Source organism: Hylobates moloch, unplaced genomic scaffold (assembly GCF_009828535.3).
Source record: "Hylobates moloch isolate HMO894 unplaced genomic scaffold, HMol_V3 SCAFFOLD_2, whole genome shotgun sequence".
Classification (NCBI taxonomy): Eukaryota; Metazoa; Chordata; class Mammalia; order Primates; family Hylobatidae; genus Hylobates; species Hylobates moloch.
The window spans coordinates 129,613,354-129,631,538 of NW_026652277.1; the positions used below are offsets into that span (position 1 = coordinate 129,613,354).

At 40.6% G+C, this 18,185-nt stretch overlaps 1 protein-coding gene across 3 annotated transcripts in view; it reads right to left on the minus strand.

Moving 5' to 3' along the window:
- The window catches only part of FYN (FYN proto-oncogene, Src family tyrosine kinase), a 211,045-nt gene that overhangs the window by 142,716 nt on the left and 50,144 nt on the right, over nt 1-18,185 (minus strand). Inside the window, exon 1 of one of the 3 annotated variants that reach the window (XM_058435491.1) lies at nt 8,495-8,513. The exons of the other annotated variants lie outside the window; for them this stretch is intronic. The gene's annotated coding sequence lies outside the window, so the exon portion shown is untranslated. Of the gene's footprint in view, nt 1-8,494; nt 8,514-18,185 lie in introns of those variants that run through there. 3 annotated transcript variants of the gene reach the window in all.

Here is an 18,185-nt window from a genome sequence, read left to right on the forward strand (position 1 = left end):
TCAAAGTACACCAGGTGATCCTTATGTTTCTTCCAGGCCTCTCTGCCTTAACCCTAACCCAGGGGTTAACCTCCAGGAGTCCTTTTCAGCCTGCTTCAGCCTTTCTAACGGGCCTCCCCTTAATCTAGTGCTCTTTCTGCTACCCCGAGATAAACACCACATGACTCGAAGTATGTTTGCCAGACAACTGTTTAGTCCTACAAGGTGTTTTACATGTATGGCCAAGGAGCAGGAACACTATCTTTGAAGGCTTCTTTTCTACCAGCGAAGAGGCTGGCAACCACAACCCCTCTTAGCCTTGGCATTCCCATCACTAAAGTGGGACAGACATCTTTCTCACGGAGCTGTCAAATATCAGGTTCTAAGCCATTGTGAACCCTGCCAGATACAATTCATGATGTCTGGATAAGCGTCAATTTCAGATACACAATTTGGGACATACTTACATTAAAAATTATACATTGTTTATTTGAGATACAAATTTAACTGGGTGTCCTATATTTTGCTGTTTGCTAAATCTGGCAACTCTACACGTTAGATACTGCCGTTGTTGGTCTTAGGTACCAGGCTGCCTCACCAAACCAGTCTTTATGCATAATAAAACAAGGGTCCATGTGGTTCAGGTTCCTTCTGCCCTCCTACACCGGCCCCCTTTCTGGTCCTCCTACTGGCTTCAGAACATTATACATCCCACCTTGCTCCCTTCTTCCTGAGGCACCTGAATTGTCTACTGACCACCCTTCCAAGCACAGCCCCCTCCCCTTTCCCCTGGTTGAACAAGCTGATTGAATTAACTTATACACATGCATCACTGATCATTTAATGAGTCATCCGCCCCCTCTGAAACCACTGCTTTTTCTTTAAAGGTCATTTACAACCTCAAATTAAAATGACTGAATTACAGGCCGTGTACAAGTTGAAGTGGAAAAAAAGGTAGGCAGTGGGGTGGGGGAAGCTGGGACCACTTAGGAGCTGGCTCTCACAGCAGTTCCTCCAGCGTGTTTCTGCTTTTCCTTTTCTTCTGAGCCCACAACAGCTCTTGAGGCAGTGGAAGACCCTGTGGATAAGGGAAAAAAGGAAGGGGGAAGTGGGATGGGCGCGGTAGGAAACTGGAGTCTACGTGTAGACTGGTCACCACATTCTTCCCTCAGCCAGCAGCCACTCTCTGGGAGTCCCACACAGTTCCTAGGGTGCCCCAGCACTAGCATCTAATTTAGATTGTAGAAAACACAAAGCCTGACTGAACTTTCTCCCTTTTAACCAGCTTGTGTTCGGAGATGAAATACAATTGCATGAGCTTGTAACTCCTGGAACGTGAACGTTGGTCAAATATAACTCCAGGGACCATAAAGAACCATCTCTCTCTTTGCAGAGCAAATCAGTCTAGATGGCTCTGAAGGCTAACCAGAGGAGGGGGTGGGACACACTTCCATCAGTATTACTCAAGCACCCCTGACTGGGTCAGGAGGACACCCTTCGGCCCAGCTCTGCCCTCCTGGAAGGATCCCTGTCCCTAGGTTATTCTGTCCAAGACGACCCTTCACCTTCATGTCCACAACCCATCAGCTAACAGCATTTCACCAAACCACCAAAAGGAAAAGGCTTGAAACAAAGTAAATCACAAAATGTGACAAAACAGATAGTGTACTATCCTTCTTAAGCAATTAGCCTCAGCAGAGTAACCCTCATGGGGCCTTTGCAGGAGATGGAGCTGCTGAATGTCCCGGCGCACTATTGAAGGTGAGGTAAATTATTACCAACTGGGGACCAAGAAATTCTGTCTTATAATTTTGCAATACCCACTGCAGAGAGCTGCTGGCACCTGGGCACGCTGACTCAGTGGAATGCACCTTCCCATTATCTTCATATCTTCCTAACTATGCCGAGACTAGGGTGGGAAATGTTTTAGATGGTAGGAGTGGGAGTGGGAGGCTGAGAATCCTACATGCCCCAAGAGCTTCACATTCTTATTCAAACCTCCCAACAGCCTAGGAAGGAGAAATGGAACCCTGGGTCCACGCAGGATTTGAATTCATGTCTTCTGGACCCCAGCGCTGATTGTCCTCCACACCCTATTTGTTTCATTCAGAGTGCTGAGCTCTGATTTCACGTTTCCCTTGGAAGAATGGAATGTTGATGCCTTTTCTGGCTGCGCTGTGTGTGACAGGGACAGACTACTCATTTCATGGGCTTATAACAAGGGATCTACTGAGGGATTTATTTTAACAGAGGACTTATTTATAATTTTTTTGTAGGAAAACAGTGTCTTGTATTTAGATAGTTACATTTCATATCTTGAGTTGTACTTTTGTAGCATACAAGAATTTGTTTCTTAGCAGACGATGGTGAGGAACTCCACGGCAAGATAGACACTGGGCTTTACTCCTGGATAATGGAAAATGGTCTCTTCAGAATCTTGTGCAGTGAGCCAGGGAATTCTGGTCACTCCTGCTAATGGATTAGTTCACTGTTGTTAACAAGGAGTTAAAAGAGCAATTCTTCCGCTCTCTCTCAAATTAGTTTGATTTCTTGACTTTGCATTATACTGTATTTTTAAAGGATAGTTCTTACAGCCAGCAGGAGTTTCTCTTGATTACTCACTCACTTACCCCCAGGTAAGACTGACACATGGCACAAAAAGCAGGGATTGAGTGCCCTTTATCTAGTCTCCTGTTCAGAGGGCTGCCCAGGCTTGGGTGCTATGTTATCAGGTTCTGTGTCCAGTCAACTACAAAAGGTTAATCATTGCAAGATCCTTAGAGGCATCCTAAGTGTCTCCAAATGAGTAGGTTGGGAGGTGGGGGCCTGGAACCTGCATTTTCACAACTTCCCCAAGGGGTTCTGAAGCACCCCCAAGTTTGGGGACCACACTGGTATAAACACCCTGCTATTAAAGTTGAGGTCAGGGCCGGCTGTGGTGGCTCATGCCTGTAATCCCAGCACTTTGGGAGGCCGAGGCGGGCAAATCATGAGGTCAGGAGTTCAAGACCAGCTTGGCCAACAAAGTGAAACCCCATCTCTACTAAAAATACAAAAATTAGCCGGGTGTGGTGGATTGCGCCTGTAGTCCCAGCTACTCGAGAGGCTGAGGCAGAATTGCTTGAACCTGGAAGGCAGAGGTTGCAGTGAGCTGAGGCCGCGCCATTGTACTCCAGCCTGGGCGACAAAGCAACACTCAGCCACAAAAAGAAAAAAAAAAAACAAAAAACTGAGATCAGAGGTCAGTCCCTCTGGAACCACTCAGCTTTGCTGTGTTACAAAGGCACTGAAGCAGCAAATCTGCAAACACACTCTCTATCAATCAGGGTACCGGCAGGAGACAGGTGGCACCCTCAAATTATCACAAAGGGGTATTTGCCAAGAAGTGAGCGGGGCACAAGGCCTAGTGCAGCCCCCTGGGCTAGTATTGAGGGGGAAACAGGTAGGGTGGCTCTGTTACACCTAAAGGCTGAAGGGGCAAGGTGAGGAAGCAGACACCAGAACCTGGACAGAAACACTCACGGAAAGGCTGCCTGACAGGAGCACTGACCACCATTTCAGGGCTGCAGCGAATCAGGAGGGACCCCACTGTGGGTAGATATTCTGACCTCCCTCTTCTCCCTCCCTCCAATCTCTGGGCATTCTTCTTGCTAAACTCAACTAGAAACCAAAGGGAAAGGAACTCACTGAGCTTGTGCATAGAAGTCAGTTTTCTGGGGCACAGAGCAGAGTGGAGAGTGTTTGGATACAGAGGGGCATGACGAAGACGCCAGGTGCAAAACTTCAAAAGCAAGCATACCAGGGAGTGTCAAACCCTCACCACCATCATCACACAGGATAGCAGCTGAAGGCTGTGCTACACCCACTCATGGAAGCACCTGATGCTATAGGTAATTGCAGACTTCTACCAGTAACTTTTGAAATGACACAACTTCGTCCAGAGAAGTCGTTCAACAATAAATTCACAAATGTTCTTATCAAATATTTATGGAGCACCTATTCCATGCAAGAGATGATATCTTACTTTAGCCATGTAGTGAAGGTTTCAATGTGTTTTATGTTAAACTCGGTAAGTGTTCATCTGGTTTTATGAAGCCCCCATTGCTTTTTTCCTAAAAGAAACAAAAATAAATACACTACAGAAAAGGAAAATATCTCAGATTTTTAAAGTGGAAAGATGCAGCAAACCAACACGGCACATGGATACATATGTAACAAACCTGCACATTGTGCACATGTACCCTAAAACCTAAAGTATAATTTAAAAATAAATAAATAAATAAAGTGGGAAGATACTAAGCTTTAACTGCCCATACTCATGGCCTATAGCAAAAGTGGCCTTTTAAAAATAAAATATATGATTTTCCAGTTAGGTTTTACCTCCATCTTGGCAAACAAATATATAATGTGCTTTCAGGTAGTCTGAAATAAATGGGTTGAAGAATAGCTTTATCCCATCTTTCAAAATCCACACAACTAATGTCAGTTCCACTAACATGAAAAAGTTCTCAGGAGGCATCGCGATTGATTGCCATTCTCTACTCTACGGTTACCTTCAGTGGGTAACCAATGAGAGACATTTACATTTCCCCGTATCCATGTGCACTTTTCATGAGCATAAGTGAAGAATAAGCACCAGTCTCTTGAGTCCTCTGGATTAGTCATGGTGCTTCGTGGCATGGGGAATGGTGTGAGCTCCTAGGCATACACCAGGTTATTTCAAAAATACACGGCAGATGTTAGGTGGCACTAACATCAAACCACAGAACATGAACCTTATTTATTTTCCAATATTTTTCAGGCACCAAAGTCTCAGCCAGATGTTGCCATGTCAGTGACACCCTCCAACACCTGCCAATCCCCCTCTTCACTGGGGAGGTGTGGCCTTAGGCTCGGAGCCTTCAGGCACGGGCCTCTCTTATTTTCACTTATCGATTTTAATGGTTATCATTTCTATCAAAGAATATTGGTTTTCTACTTGAGATGGTCATATAAATTTCTTTTAAAAATTTAGTAGAAAAAAATAAATTCAAGGGAAAATATTTATATATTTTCCCGTCAAAACGTGGCACATAGATATGGCAAAAATCATTAAGGTAGTATACAAACGACTAAAGTGTGGAAACACTGACATAATACTAAGTACACCTCATAAGTCAGAAAAACTTAGGTTTTAGTTCTAACTGCCCTCAAATGGGCAATAACGACTCACTACCTTACTTTATAAAAAGCAGTCCTTTCAGTGAAGGTAGTAGCTCTCTGGTCAGATGGCTGTAGCTCAAAGAGAGTAATAAAAATTTAGTAAAACTGCTTTGTAATCTGAATCCTGTCTTGTTCATAATATGACAGAGATGCCTATGATAAATGATTAAGGATTAAGGTTTAAAGATTTATATTACTATTAGGATGAAAATATGGGGAATATACATCATGAAGGTAAGGTAAAAGGTGGTCTCCTTGTCTGCTGGCATCAGGTCTAACAAGGGGGCCTTTGGCTGTCACTGGAATGGGAAGAGAAAAACCTCTGATTCACGGAAGGCCTTCACTGAGAGTATCCCAGGGCCATTCAGGCAGAATTAAATTACAAACGCAATCAGTCATGGGATGTGAATCTACCTGATGTCGGTCTGGTAAAAATACTGAATATTCTGCGGTATTGAAAGAGAAAACACTTTCAATAGTTACCTCCTGTGTGAACTGTAAATCTCTTAGACGTTTTAGTTCAGCCCTGTTTCATCCCAAGTCACCCAAACCCGCAAACTCTAACCCCTTGAAAAATTTACATTTATGTTCATGTTCCTTTCAAGTTAAGACCTCAGGATGCACTAAATCAACCAATGTACGCTGTCTTTTTTCTTCTTACAAATACGAGTGTGAAGCCCAGTGCCTGGGTGCACTCATACCCACTTCCACACATGCGTACACACCCCTGCTCCCTGTGCCTCCCCGCAAACCCACCCTGTGGGTGGAGCAGAAATGAATGCTGCCGGGGGCCCTTCCAGGAAGAGGTGTTTGAAACAAAGCATTCTGTCCTTCTGAACCCTTCCTTACACTCGCGCTTTGCTAAATCCCATGTCAGCAGTCTTCACTTTGGAGTTAGGGTCCTTTTCCTATCCACTGTTGTTTACTTGTTTTAAAAATATTTCTACAATGCATCCATTGTTCTCCATGCACTGTATAATTGTAGAATACATTGGCAAGCAACTGCTCCTCAACGAATAAAAGTGTATTTTACTAAAGAATAATTGGAGCTGCTTGGCACAGGAGCCAACCTCGCCCGGCACCAGCTGATATATGTGGCAAACATGGCTGTCTTCTGCCTCTGCCTTTGCTGAATATATAAGTAGTCAGGAGCTGTTAATTCTAGGAGCTCAGTTTTAGGTACACAAGATACAGAAATTTTTTAATGCTGTATGATTTCATTTATGAATTTCTTTAGATTTACTAAGTTGCTAGAATTACAGGAAACAAACAGACTTTAATTTTACAGAAGCCATCGAGTTTAGAGGAAACTTTCAAAAGGAAAGGTTTTAAAGATGCCATAATGGGTAGTAGCAGGCTGTAGGGCTTGGGGTATGTGTACAGTATAAGGATTGAAGCTGTAAATGTAAGTACTGCAAACACTGGACAATGTGGGTCAAATGGCTTCTGTGCTCCTTATTCTAACTGAATCCAGTTTCACAAATAGACAAAGGGCAGAATGTAGTTTTATATTTCATGATCTCTCAAAGCACATCTGTACATTTTTGGGTGACTGCCCCACCCTTATCCCTTTTTCTGGGAATCTGTTCTGACCTTACCTGACCTTACATATGATGAGGGTAGGAGTGACCTTACATATGATGGGGCAGGGGTGAACAACTGATGCAAGGGAGGTTCATCCCTATACTGGCTAGGAACCTACAAGTTGTAGTTTGGTTTAAAAAGATAAGTTAAGCTAATTAGATCACTCTGCCAGGAATTTGGAGTTCGAAAATGAAGAAGGTATTGCTAGTCAGCTGTGGGTTGCTAAATTGTCAGATTATATAGATTAGACGTGGGCACTACAGGGTCTATTGTGGGCCAAGGACAAGCAGAGGGAGCTGGTCTACAGATATGGAAGAATGGGACTCTCCAGGCGTCACAGGTGTAGCCTTGAAACTGCAGCACAAAGGAAGAAACAAATGTACTGGCTCCAAGGGACCACGTCCTAGGACCCTCTGCACCCCAGGACCCAGTTTAAAGTGTGGACAGTGCTCAAAACACTTACACGGAACTGTAGGGAACTGAATTTGGCCCAAGAGTAGCCTTTTAAAGAGCCTTGTACATCCTTGGAGGTAGAAGGAAGTCAGACAGACATAGAGCTAAACTGGCTTAAGTGAAAAACAGCAGCTGCTATCAGCTCTGCATCTAAGTGAATGAGGGCACTCGGAAGAACAGGGCTGTGACGGGCTGGGCAGGAGTGGGGGTGACAGGGCCTCTGGGAGGAGGTAGGGCAGATGGTGATGCTTCAGGGGAGTGTAGCAGAAATGCCCATGGCAAAACCCCGAGACTCTTTCATCTAAATGGATGTGTTAATGGCTCCCAGGGAGTGGGTATAAGAGGGCTTAGCACATATGCCTTCGTCTACTGTACTGGCTGTAAATAACTCATGTTCTTGTCTGTACCATCTGCTTGGTGTGCACTTTGTGGAACTGTGTGAAGAAAAAAAGTTTGGGGAGAAATGGCTAGAAATACTTTAGTTGTATACTTAGAAACCAAATATGCTTACACAGCTAAATTGTCACTCTTCCTTTACGGGGGTAATTAAATCAGAAATTTTCCTTTTTTTTTTTTTTTTTTTTTAAGCGAGGGAGGTTGGACAGGAGGAGGCCATAAAGCTTCCCGAAGGTCAAAGAGCAGGTCACGGGCACAGAATGAGGCCAGAGACAAGTCTCCTACCACCAGCGTTAATTAATATTGAGTTAGTCACACTTAACCAGTCTCAACTGCGAATTCTTCATCTATAAACGAGGGGTGTGTCACTCACCTTCCTCAGAGTAGTGTTTTGAGAATTAACTAATATCTAAAGCATGAAGTTCTTTAGATAAAAGACATCATGAACATACTAAATATTTTTATGTAGAGTCACGCCTTCTATGAAGTGCCAAGTAGATATTATACACGATTGTTGCCCTCATGTACACACTGAGATCGCCTCACTCATCTTTCTAGTTCCTCAAAATTATACAAACAATATAACTAATTAATTCATTAAACAACTATTGAATGAACATTTACTGTGCTATTTACTTCTAATTTTAAACCTACAAATGCAATTGTGTTGTAAAATCATGGACTTACTGTCTTGCAAGTAATTTCTAAAATACAAAGTTGGATTTGTTTTCAAAGTCAAATAACTGATATTTTCCCTCTTCTAGATTTGTGATTATCTGTAGTTTGGTGATTTTTGAAAGAGTTCAAAGAGCTTCCCCACCCAACCCAGTTGAACTTCACCAAGGCCTACCACAGCGCAATTTAAGAAAGATATACTCACCACCAGAGAACCCAACAGCTTCAGGAAGACTCTGCAAAACACAGCATGAGCAAATGACTCATGAAATGCAAACTTGAGAGAATAATCATACTGCACTAGCCTCATTTACAAACTATATCTCATCTTGACAATATTCCCAGAAAGAATGTAGGTCAAATCCCGATAAATGAAATTCCAGTGTTTCTCAAATACTTTTTATGGCCTTCAACTTTCACTTTATTGGAATTTGCTTGGAAGAAAGAGGTGAGTGCTGTAGTTAAGAGCTAGCATGCAGGACTCTAACAGACTCCAGACCATAATGAGAAGTTGCAGACTTAAATCAGCTACTTTACCTCTCTAGGCCTCAGTTTTGCTATCTACAAAATGGAGATAATAATTACTCCTATTTCACAGGATTTCCAAAAAGCAGCAGTGAAATACTAAAGGTCTTAGAAGTGCTAGAGGAATGTTAGCTATTAACGGAGATGTTCACTATGTGGTAAGAGGATGTGCGTGGATGCCAGAGTGTCCTCAAAGAGGTGTGAGTTGAAACTTGCAAGTGGGTTGAGGACAGGTGGGGAGCCCTTGCTACCTTTAAGTTCCCATGGCTCTGATGCCCTTGCCAGGCAGAAGGCACAGAAGTATCAAGAAACCCGAGGGAGATGGATCTTCCTTCAGATCTGTCCCAGCATGACATGAGCTGAAGTACAAGAGTTCAGGCCACGCTGGAACCAGCACTAGCAAACCTTAATTTCTCACTGTGTCCCAACGCCAGAGTGCCTCACTGCTGTCTTGACTTATGTTCACTCTGTAAAGAGAAAGCACATTTGCTCTGGAGGAGTTGAAAAGCTACAGGGAAAAATCCCACGCCAACAATCGACTTCAAACAGTATTCCTATTCAACATTTTAGAAATAGGTCAAAATGATGGGGAGAAAACAAAACCTAACATTTGGGGAAACTTTCAGAATTGGCTCTGGTTTTATGAGTTGTTATAACTCTAAAGACAAAAATGGGGAGGAAAACAATAAAGCCAAACGATAAAGCCATTTTCATTGATGAGGTCCCAGATTCTCACCCAAAACAAAACAAAGTAAAACCTGAAGCATAAAAAGATTATTTTTCACTGCAAGCTTCTGGAATTTCCTAGAAGAATAAAGAAATAATTAAAGTTCTAAATTAAATACAGGTAAAATTTGATCTATGCTAATGAAAAGTTGGAAATAGTGAAGAATCTGAAGTAGAAAAAAATTATGCAAAAAATTTTATATACATAGTATAGAATAATATATACTGTGTAGAATTAAATTAAGAAAATATTATATAAACCTAAATTATGAATTTCATCCAGTGGCAAAGATATTTTCAAGGATCAATGCCAAACACAATACATATTTTAAAAATATCTATTTGGTCTGAGCCTTCAAAACAACTCCATACTTGTTCTATAACAAAAAATGGGAGATGGCAATAAAATAAAAATAATTCATTTTCCATTAAAATGAATTCACATGGAAGTTCTACTCTATATGGGGCAGAAATGCAAGCAAGGATTTGACTGTTGAACACATATGCATGAGTGCAGCAAACAGGTAAGTTCTCAACTTTCAAAAAAATTATAAAATGTAATTCCTGGATAATCTCAAACAGGCAAGGCAGGTAAGCTGGTGAATTCACAGTTCTGCATGTGTGTATGTACACAGGTGTGCTTTAAAAAGATTTCCTAATAGGCTTCTTTGAAGAGCTGGCTTCCCTCAAAACAAATTTAATACAGGAAAATTTAATTTTGACAGTATTCAATAACAGAACTATCTCATGAAATCCAGCTCAATCACACTGGATGAGAGCTGGAGAGCTGAGGAAGAGTCAGAGCAGACACCTGTTCAGGCAGTTCATATTCGGTCAGCCCAGCAACACCTCCATGTTCTCCAGGAGTAGAAGCAGCAGGAAATGGCTACAGCTGCAGCCTCCTGCAGCCTGTAAACTGTTTAAACATCTTCCCAAATAACAGAGAAAATGGTCATATTATTTCTGATTGCATAACAAGCAGGAGATTTGAACAATGAAACAGGAGGAACTGAAATGTTTGTAGTTTTAATTGTCTAAAATGTCTTTCAATTATACTTAATTTTCATTCCAATAAAAATTTATTACAAATAAACAGCAACACAAACAAAATTCCCCATTAAACCAGCATAAAAAAATTTAGGTAACTACTCCTTCTCATTGTTAATAACTAAGTAGACACATTTGCTGAGATTCAAAATGCTGTACAGTTTTAGTATGGTTCCATTTTTGTAAAATATATAACTAGAGGAAAAAAATACTAGAATAAAATACTCCAAAGGCCAGAGACATTGGTCATCTTTGAGTAGTGGAACTTCAGTAAAGGAGTTATATCCTGTTCTCTGAGTACTTCTTTTTTTTTTTCTTTTTTTGAGACAGGGTCTCTCTCTGTTGCCCAGGCTGGACTGCAGTGGTGTGATCATGGCTCATTGCAGCCTCTACCTGGGTTTCAAACAATCCTTCCACCTCAGCCTCACAGCTGAGACTACAGGCATGTGCTAATTTTTGTAGTTTTTGTAGAGATGGGGTTTTGCCATGTTGCCCAGCTTGGTCTTGAACTCCTAAGCTCAGGCAATCCACCTGCCTCAGCCTCCCAAAGTGCTGGGATAACAAGTGTGAGCCACCATGCCCGGCATATCTGTCTTGTTCAGCTACTGCTAAATTTCATTTGTGGCCAGAAAATAAACAGTATTTTTAAAAAATTTAAATGCTGCATAGCTAGGTGATAAGCTAAATGGAGATCATATATTTTTAGGCATTTACCTTTATGATTTTTTTTTAGGTACTCCTTAAATGCCTCTTTGTTCTTTTATGTTTTCAAAAATATGGCATCTATTGAAAACAAAAGGCAATTAATCAAGTCATACAAATTTAAACATATTTAACTCAAAGGGTTATCTTTGAGTTAAATAAGTCTTCCTTATGACATACTAACAACTAGAGCAAAAGCTCTGATAATAGTTACACGATGCTAAAACCAACTAGATTTAAGTCAGTAGTTTTATACAATATCCTTTCAGTGAGGATTCAGTTCCCTGAAATAGACAACCTCTCACTGATTCTAACCTGACCCCGAAGAAGAAAATAAAAAAGATCTTCCTTTTTAAGAGAAATAAAATTAAGACTCAAAGAAAAGTGTACTCCATAGATCATATGGAGGTCACAATTTCTTAGTAGTTAAAAATCCCATTCCAAGCACACTAAAAAATCAAAGAAATATAAGTTAAAATTACAGAGTATCATTTTTCACCTATCAAGTTTGCAAAGATAATGACCAATAAAAACTATTATCATGAGAATATGGAATAACTGGCATCATCTGACACTTCCAGTAAAGAATGTTTAGGCAATAAATACGGATCAAACTTCAAAATGTGCCAACTCCTTGACCAGCCAATTCTCTTAGGAACTTATTCTAAGGAGAAAATAAAGTATTCAAAGACACATGTTGCGGTATTGGATGTTCAATGCAGTGTTGCTTCTAACAGAAAAATCAGCAATGACCTAAATATCCACTGAGAGAGGAGTTTGCTGCTGCATCCCCAGAATTTAGCATAGTGTCTACTACATGGTAAGACTGAAAATAAATATTTGATGAATGAATGTCACCATGAATAAATTAACAGGATATACATGTACAACTGAATTTTATGCAGGCATTAAAATTTTGATGTAAAACCTAGAAAGGAGTGATCAAAATAGATTATAGATTAGCTTATAGAGTACAATCCCAATTACATGAAATCATATATTTCTACCTGTGTATATAGGTGGGATTTGGATAATTTTCACTTTTTTCTATATATTTTTCTGTATTTTTGTTTTTTTAAAAAAACATAGCAACCACATATTTTCTATTTGGTTGAGGGAAGTCCTATTCTTTAAATTTTTATCCCAACCACTCAAGCTATAGAAGTATTATTAAGTAACAGATAACATTCACAGGGTAAAATTTAAGACACTTTCTTTCCCCTTGATTTCTCAAGTAGTGTTGTACTAAAAGTCCTCTTTTCTGCAAGTTACTCCTATAATATGGCTAAAACTAAATGAATACATGGTGTATCCATTTTAAAGCAGGTGCAATAAATGCCCTGGTAGCTATCTCACTGAAAAAAGAATCTCCATGCATGCTATTTCACTGGTTTGACTTTCTCTGTCCACAGCCCTTCTGAACCCAGGCTTGTTAACTTTCTGGCAAACTCTCATGGCCCAAGGATGCTCTCCTGGACTCTGTGTGCATCCAAGTGCATTCATCATCAATGGACTCCATCTGTCGGCTCCACACACAAAGACCTCAAGTTATTTGGCAAAGACACATTGCTTTTCTTAAATGCTGGATTGAGTTTAAAATTGGACAGCTTGTGTTAATAACTAATGGTTTCTGGTAGTTATTGTTTTCAATCCAGGATAAAATATAAGTATCCCTAAAAAACAAATGACAAAGTGTCTCTCTTTGGATTCCAACAAGAGCAGCGTGATTCCTCCACTGGGGCACTGTCTGGTCACAACAGTGCCTGGCTGTGATTCTGGTCAGCCTCTGAAAGCAAGAGTCAGGGCCAACAAATGCTCCATCTATGCACATGTGCCCTGAAGAATCAGCCAACTGTGAGAATGGCAAAGAGCACACAGATGACCTGATGACTGACAGCTTCTTCCTCTGGATGCCATTTATGTGAATTCCAGAAATCTGCTGACAGTTATCTCATGCCATGCCAATGCAGGGGTTCACCACGCCAAGAATAAGCTATATATTTCGGTCTTGCAGTATTTCCCCCCAAATAATCCTGCACAGAAATGGCAAGGTGAAAGTCTGAGAGAAACAAAGATGGACCACTGGGAGAAAACCCACACATCTACCACTTCCCTTCGTGCAATTCCTGGGTGCAATATCAATCCAGGTGGGCGTTGAGCACAGCAGCAGCACACATCCAACACACAAAGCATTTATAAGTACCTCAGGCATGAGGGTGGCTGGCTTGATCTGATCAAGCTGATTATGGACTTAATGTAAATACTCTTTTTAAAAAACACATATATATGAAGACAACCCTATGGGCATGAGCTCTGAGTTATGTTTTCAGTGGTAATGATCACACATGTTTGATGTTGGTACCACTAATTTGCAAGATGCTTGGCCAGCCTAGTGGACTGTGCTGTTCAATGCCCACAGCCCAACCCAGGGGCCCAGCTCCCTCCATGGTAACGAGTACCTGGTCTGTTGCCTTGCTGCTGCCACTGCTGACTAGCTTTCTCTGATGCTGCTGTCATGTGCCTCTACCCAAAGCTGTCTGCCTTTAAGCCACAGCTATTTCCTGAGGGATGTAAAATTCAACAAACTGCAAATAAACAACACAGAACATGATCTCATGCTGTCATGCTGCTGCTTCTCTAAATTGTAGCATCGTAGCAGCTCCTTGATTTACAAGCATTTGTAAATCATTTGACCCTCACATTTCTCTTTTGGTTACTTCTCCCCTTGAGTCCATCAGCTTCCTCCATTGCCTAACTATGTGTCTCTTGGACCATCCAGCTCTGCTTCACCCCATTCAGACTTGGTGGCTCTCAAGCTCACCAAGCTGCAAAATATGTTCTTGCAAAGTTCACCAGCAACCTCTAAACTTCACTGTTCTCATCCCCCAGGACCTGACATTTAACACTGTCAGCAGCTCTCCTCACTAGTCTTGGCTAGGTTTGATCATCTTTTCTCACCCAAACTGTCTCTTTCCATTCCCTATTTTGGTTGGATGCACAGAAACTCAGAGTGAGTTGTCTCCCTCTCTTCTCTCCCCTTAATCCGCTACATCCAGGCCCAGCTTGCCATCAGCAATCCTGGAGATTCAGTCTTCAAAAAGGCTTGTGATTTTCATTAAGATTTAGTGCAGATAACATAAAAGAACATTCCCAAAAGGAGTCTGTAAACTATAGTACATCTACAAATACAAGGTATCAGTATGGGCAGAATAATTTTATTCCTTTTCTGTTCCTTGTTGAAGTCATTCAAATTCTTATTCCAACATTTAAATCCTTCCATAATATGAACTCACTTTAAGTCTCCAACTAAATCTTGGATTGTTGTCTTATGACAGTCCCTGAAATAGAATATTCTTTCCTCTCTGAACCTGTCTTTAAAACATAGTACTTGAACTGCCTTCCCCGAGACCATGACCCATATTAAATTGAGTTTCAGCCACTCCATTAACCCCTTAGGCAGATTTTTAATCAGTTTTACAGATGCATGGACTGTAGAGGTCTTTGTGTAGTTTCCATTTTCCTGTTTCTTTACTACTTACTTTGTGTTTGTTTACATGTTTCTCAAATTTGTGCAAGCAGGGATCATGGCTTGATATGGACTGTTAGTGGCCAACTGACTTCAGCTCATTACTGTTCACAAATTAGTCTCATCTCCCCGACTTTAAAAAAAATACCTAAATAAATTTTAAAAATATTATTCTCAAACACTCACCCTTGGTGTCTCATGCAGAGGGTCTGGCAATAAGAGAGTTATTAAGAATATTTAAAGGTCTCATTTCAACTCAAGAATGAGAAACTCATCCACCCCTGACAAAAACAGCTTAAGAATAAATTCCAAATACCCAAGTGTTATTTTCTTCACTCCACAGACCCGGGAACATTACAGGACCATGACACAAGTTTGGATGACATCCCACGGCTATCAGATGATAGATGTTTTCACTGGTTTCTCCTTAAATCAGGGCTGTGAACAGTGCATGATACTGAATGGGAACCCTTAGCAAGACAGCTCAAATTGTATCTGACAAGGCTCACTTCATAAACCTCAACTATTTTCCTACTGTAGAGATGCTGTGTTAAGGCAATTCTCTTTATATAACCATTATGCATTTATATTCCCTTTAAAGATAAACGATACTTTTATGAAGAATGAATTGCATACAAAATACTGTCTTGGTGAGATGCCAAAATACACACTTATTCAAAATATACAAAACAGAAACAACGAGCCACCAATATTTCTCCTAACTAAAATAAATGGTGTACAGAATTCTCTTTTCAATAGTATGGTGATCTTAATGAGAAAAGCAAAATTAATATATTACTATTAGGAAATGACCTGAGAAATAGATTAACTGTACCTTATAATAATTATACTAATATGTTTACTACAGTGCTTAGGATATTTACATTTGAATTTAAATTATGATATCATTTAGTATTCTCTGCATAATATAAATTGGGATGATCTAACTGAATGTGCAAAAATGCCAACATTCATTCATTCACTCACTGAATTTACAGGTACGTATAGACAAGGGAACATGAAAAGACACTATTGTTACCAGCTCAGAGTCTTAGGAAAAACAGATGCACAATTATAAAAAAAAAAGATATAAGCACTGGAATTATTCAAAATGCCATGCTGGGAAATACCAACATTTAAGTAGCTGGCAGATCAAGGTAGACATCTATTTATGACGACCAGGGTCAGTAGCAGTAGCTATAAAACGATCCTATTTATGTTAAACAACAACAAACAAGCTAGGTTACATGGAAAAGGGTCAGGAAGAGACAACTACCCAGGGGTTAACCATGACTAATTAACTCTGAGAAGGAGAGTGGGAAGGAGGATAATTTTTTTTAAAAAAGACTTTATATACCTCTGTACTGTCTGAATTTTAAAAACATAACCTGAAAGTTCATGTAATACTTGATAAAGGGATCACAGTAATCTTCACAGAATTGGAGAAAACTACTCTAAAGTTCATATGGAACCAAAAAAGAGCCCGCATTGCCAAATAAATACTAAGCCAAAAGAACAAAGCTGGAGACATCACGCTACCTGACTTCAAATTATACTACAAGGCTACAGTAACCAAAACAGCACGGTACTGGTACCAAAACAGAGATACAGATCAATGGAACAGAACAGAGTCCTCAGAAGTAATACCACACATCTACAACCATCTGATCTTTGACAAACCTGACAAAAACAAGCAATGGGGAAACGATTCCCTATTTAATAAATGGTGCTGGGAAAACTGGCTAGCCATATGTAGAAAGCTGAAACTGGATCCCTTCCTTACACCTTATACAAAAATTAATTCAAGATGGATTAAAGACTTAGGGCTAATATCCAGATCTACAAAGAACTTAAACAAATTTACAAGAAAAAATCAAGCAACCCCATCAACAAGTGGGCGAAGGATATCAACAGACACTTCTCAAAAGAAGACATTTCTGCAGCCAACAGACACATGAAAAAATGCTCATCATCACTGGCCATTAGAGAAATGCAAATCAAAACCACAATGAGATACCATCTCACACCAGTTAGAATGGCGATCATTAAAAAGTCAGGAAACAACAGGTGCTGGAGAGGATGTGGAGAAATAGGAACACTTTTACACTGTTGATGGGACTGTAAACTAGTTCAACCACTGTGGAAGACAGTGTGGCGATTCCTCAAGGATCTAGACCTAGAAATACCATTTGACCCAGCAATCCCATTACTGGGTATATACTGGGTATATATCCAAAGGATTATCAATCATGCTGCTATAAAGACACATGCACACATATTGCAGTACTATTCACAATAGGAAAGACTTGGAACCAACCCAAATGTCCATCAATGATAGACTGGATTAAGAAAATGTGGCACATACACACCATGGAATACTATGCAGCCATAAAAAAGGATGAGTTCATGTCCTTTGTAGGGACATGGATGAAGCTGGAAACCATCATTCTCAGCAAACTATGGCAAGGACAAAAAACCAAACACCGCATGTTCTCACTCATAGGTGGGAATTGAACAATGAGAACACTTGGACACAGGAAGGGGAACATCACACTGGGGCCTGTTGTGGGGTGAGGGGAGCGGGGAGGGATAGCATTAGGAGATATACCTAATGTAAATGACGAGTTAATGGGTGCAGCACACCAACATGGCACATGTATACATATGTAACAAACCTGCACGTTGTGCACATGTACCTTAGAACTTAAAGTATAATAAAAAATATATATATAAAATAAAAATAAAAAATAGAGACAGAGACAATAATCTAAAAAATAAATAAATTAAAAAATAAAAAAAGAAAAAGGCAGTAGAGGTAGAGGCTGCAAAGCAGACTGAGAGAGATGAGTGGGAAGTAGAAGGAAATGCAAGAGAGAGGAGAGTCACAGAGGCGAGGGGAAGACAATGTTGAGAGGGAATGCATGTCAACCACACCATCATTGACTGTCAAAGAGGTAGAGGAGCACGAGGACCCAAGAAAGGGCTTGTCACACAAGAGAAAGCTCTAATTTCCACATGGCTGCTACAGTGGAACAGCAGCAGTGGAAATACAACTGCAGCAGGGTCAAAACGGGGTGTATGGGGATGAGCAGTAGGTGCAGATCACATGCCACAGGGCGGCTAACACACAAGTGAGGTGAGCTGGGAGCAAATGAGATTATGTCCCTCTGTCTCTTTCACGTTACCAGATGGGTACAGAAAAATTCTTGTCAATTTTACAAAAATCTACAGTGCATTTGCAGTGATTAACAGTGATCATGAATGGCAACCAACACTTGTGGCCATAGGCTACAGGTGTGGGGACCCACAGGGAACCGAACGGAGGACCCAGAAACCACCTGCAGAGGTGGTCACTACACAGCTCCAGCCC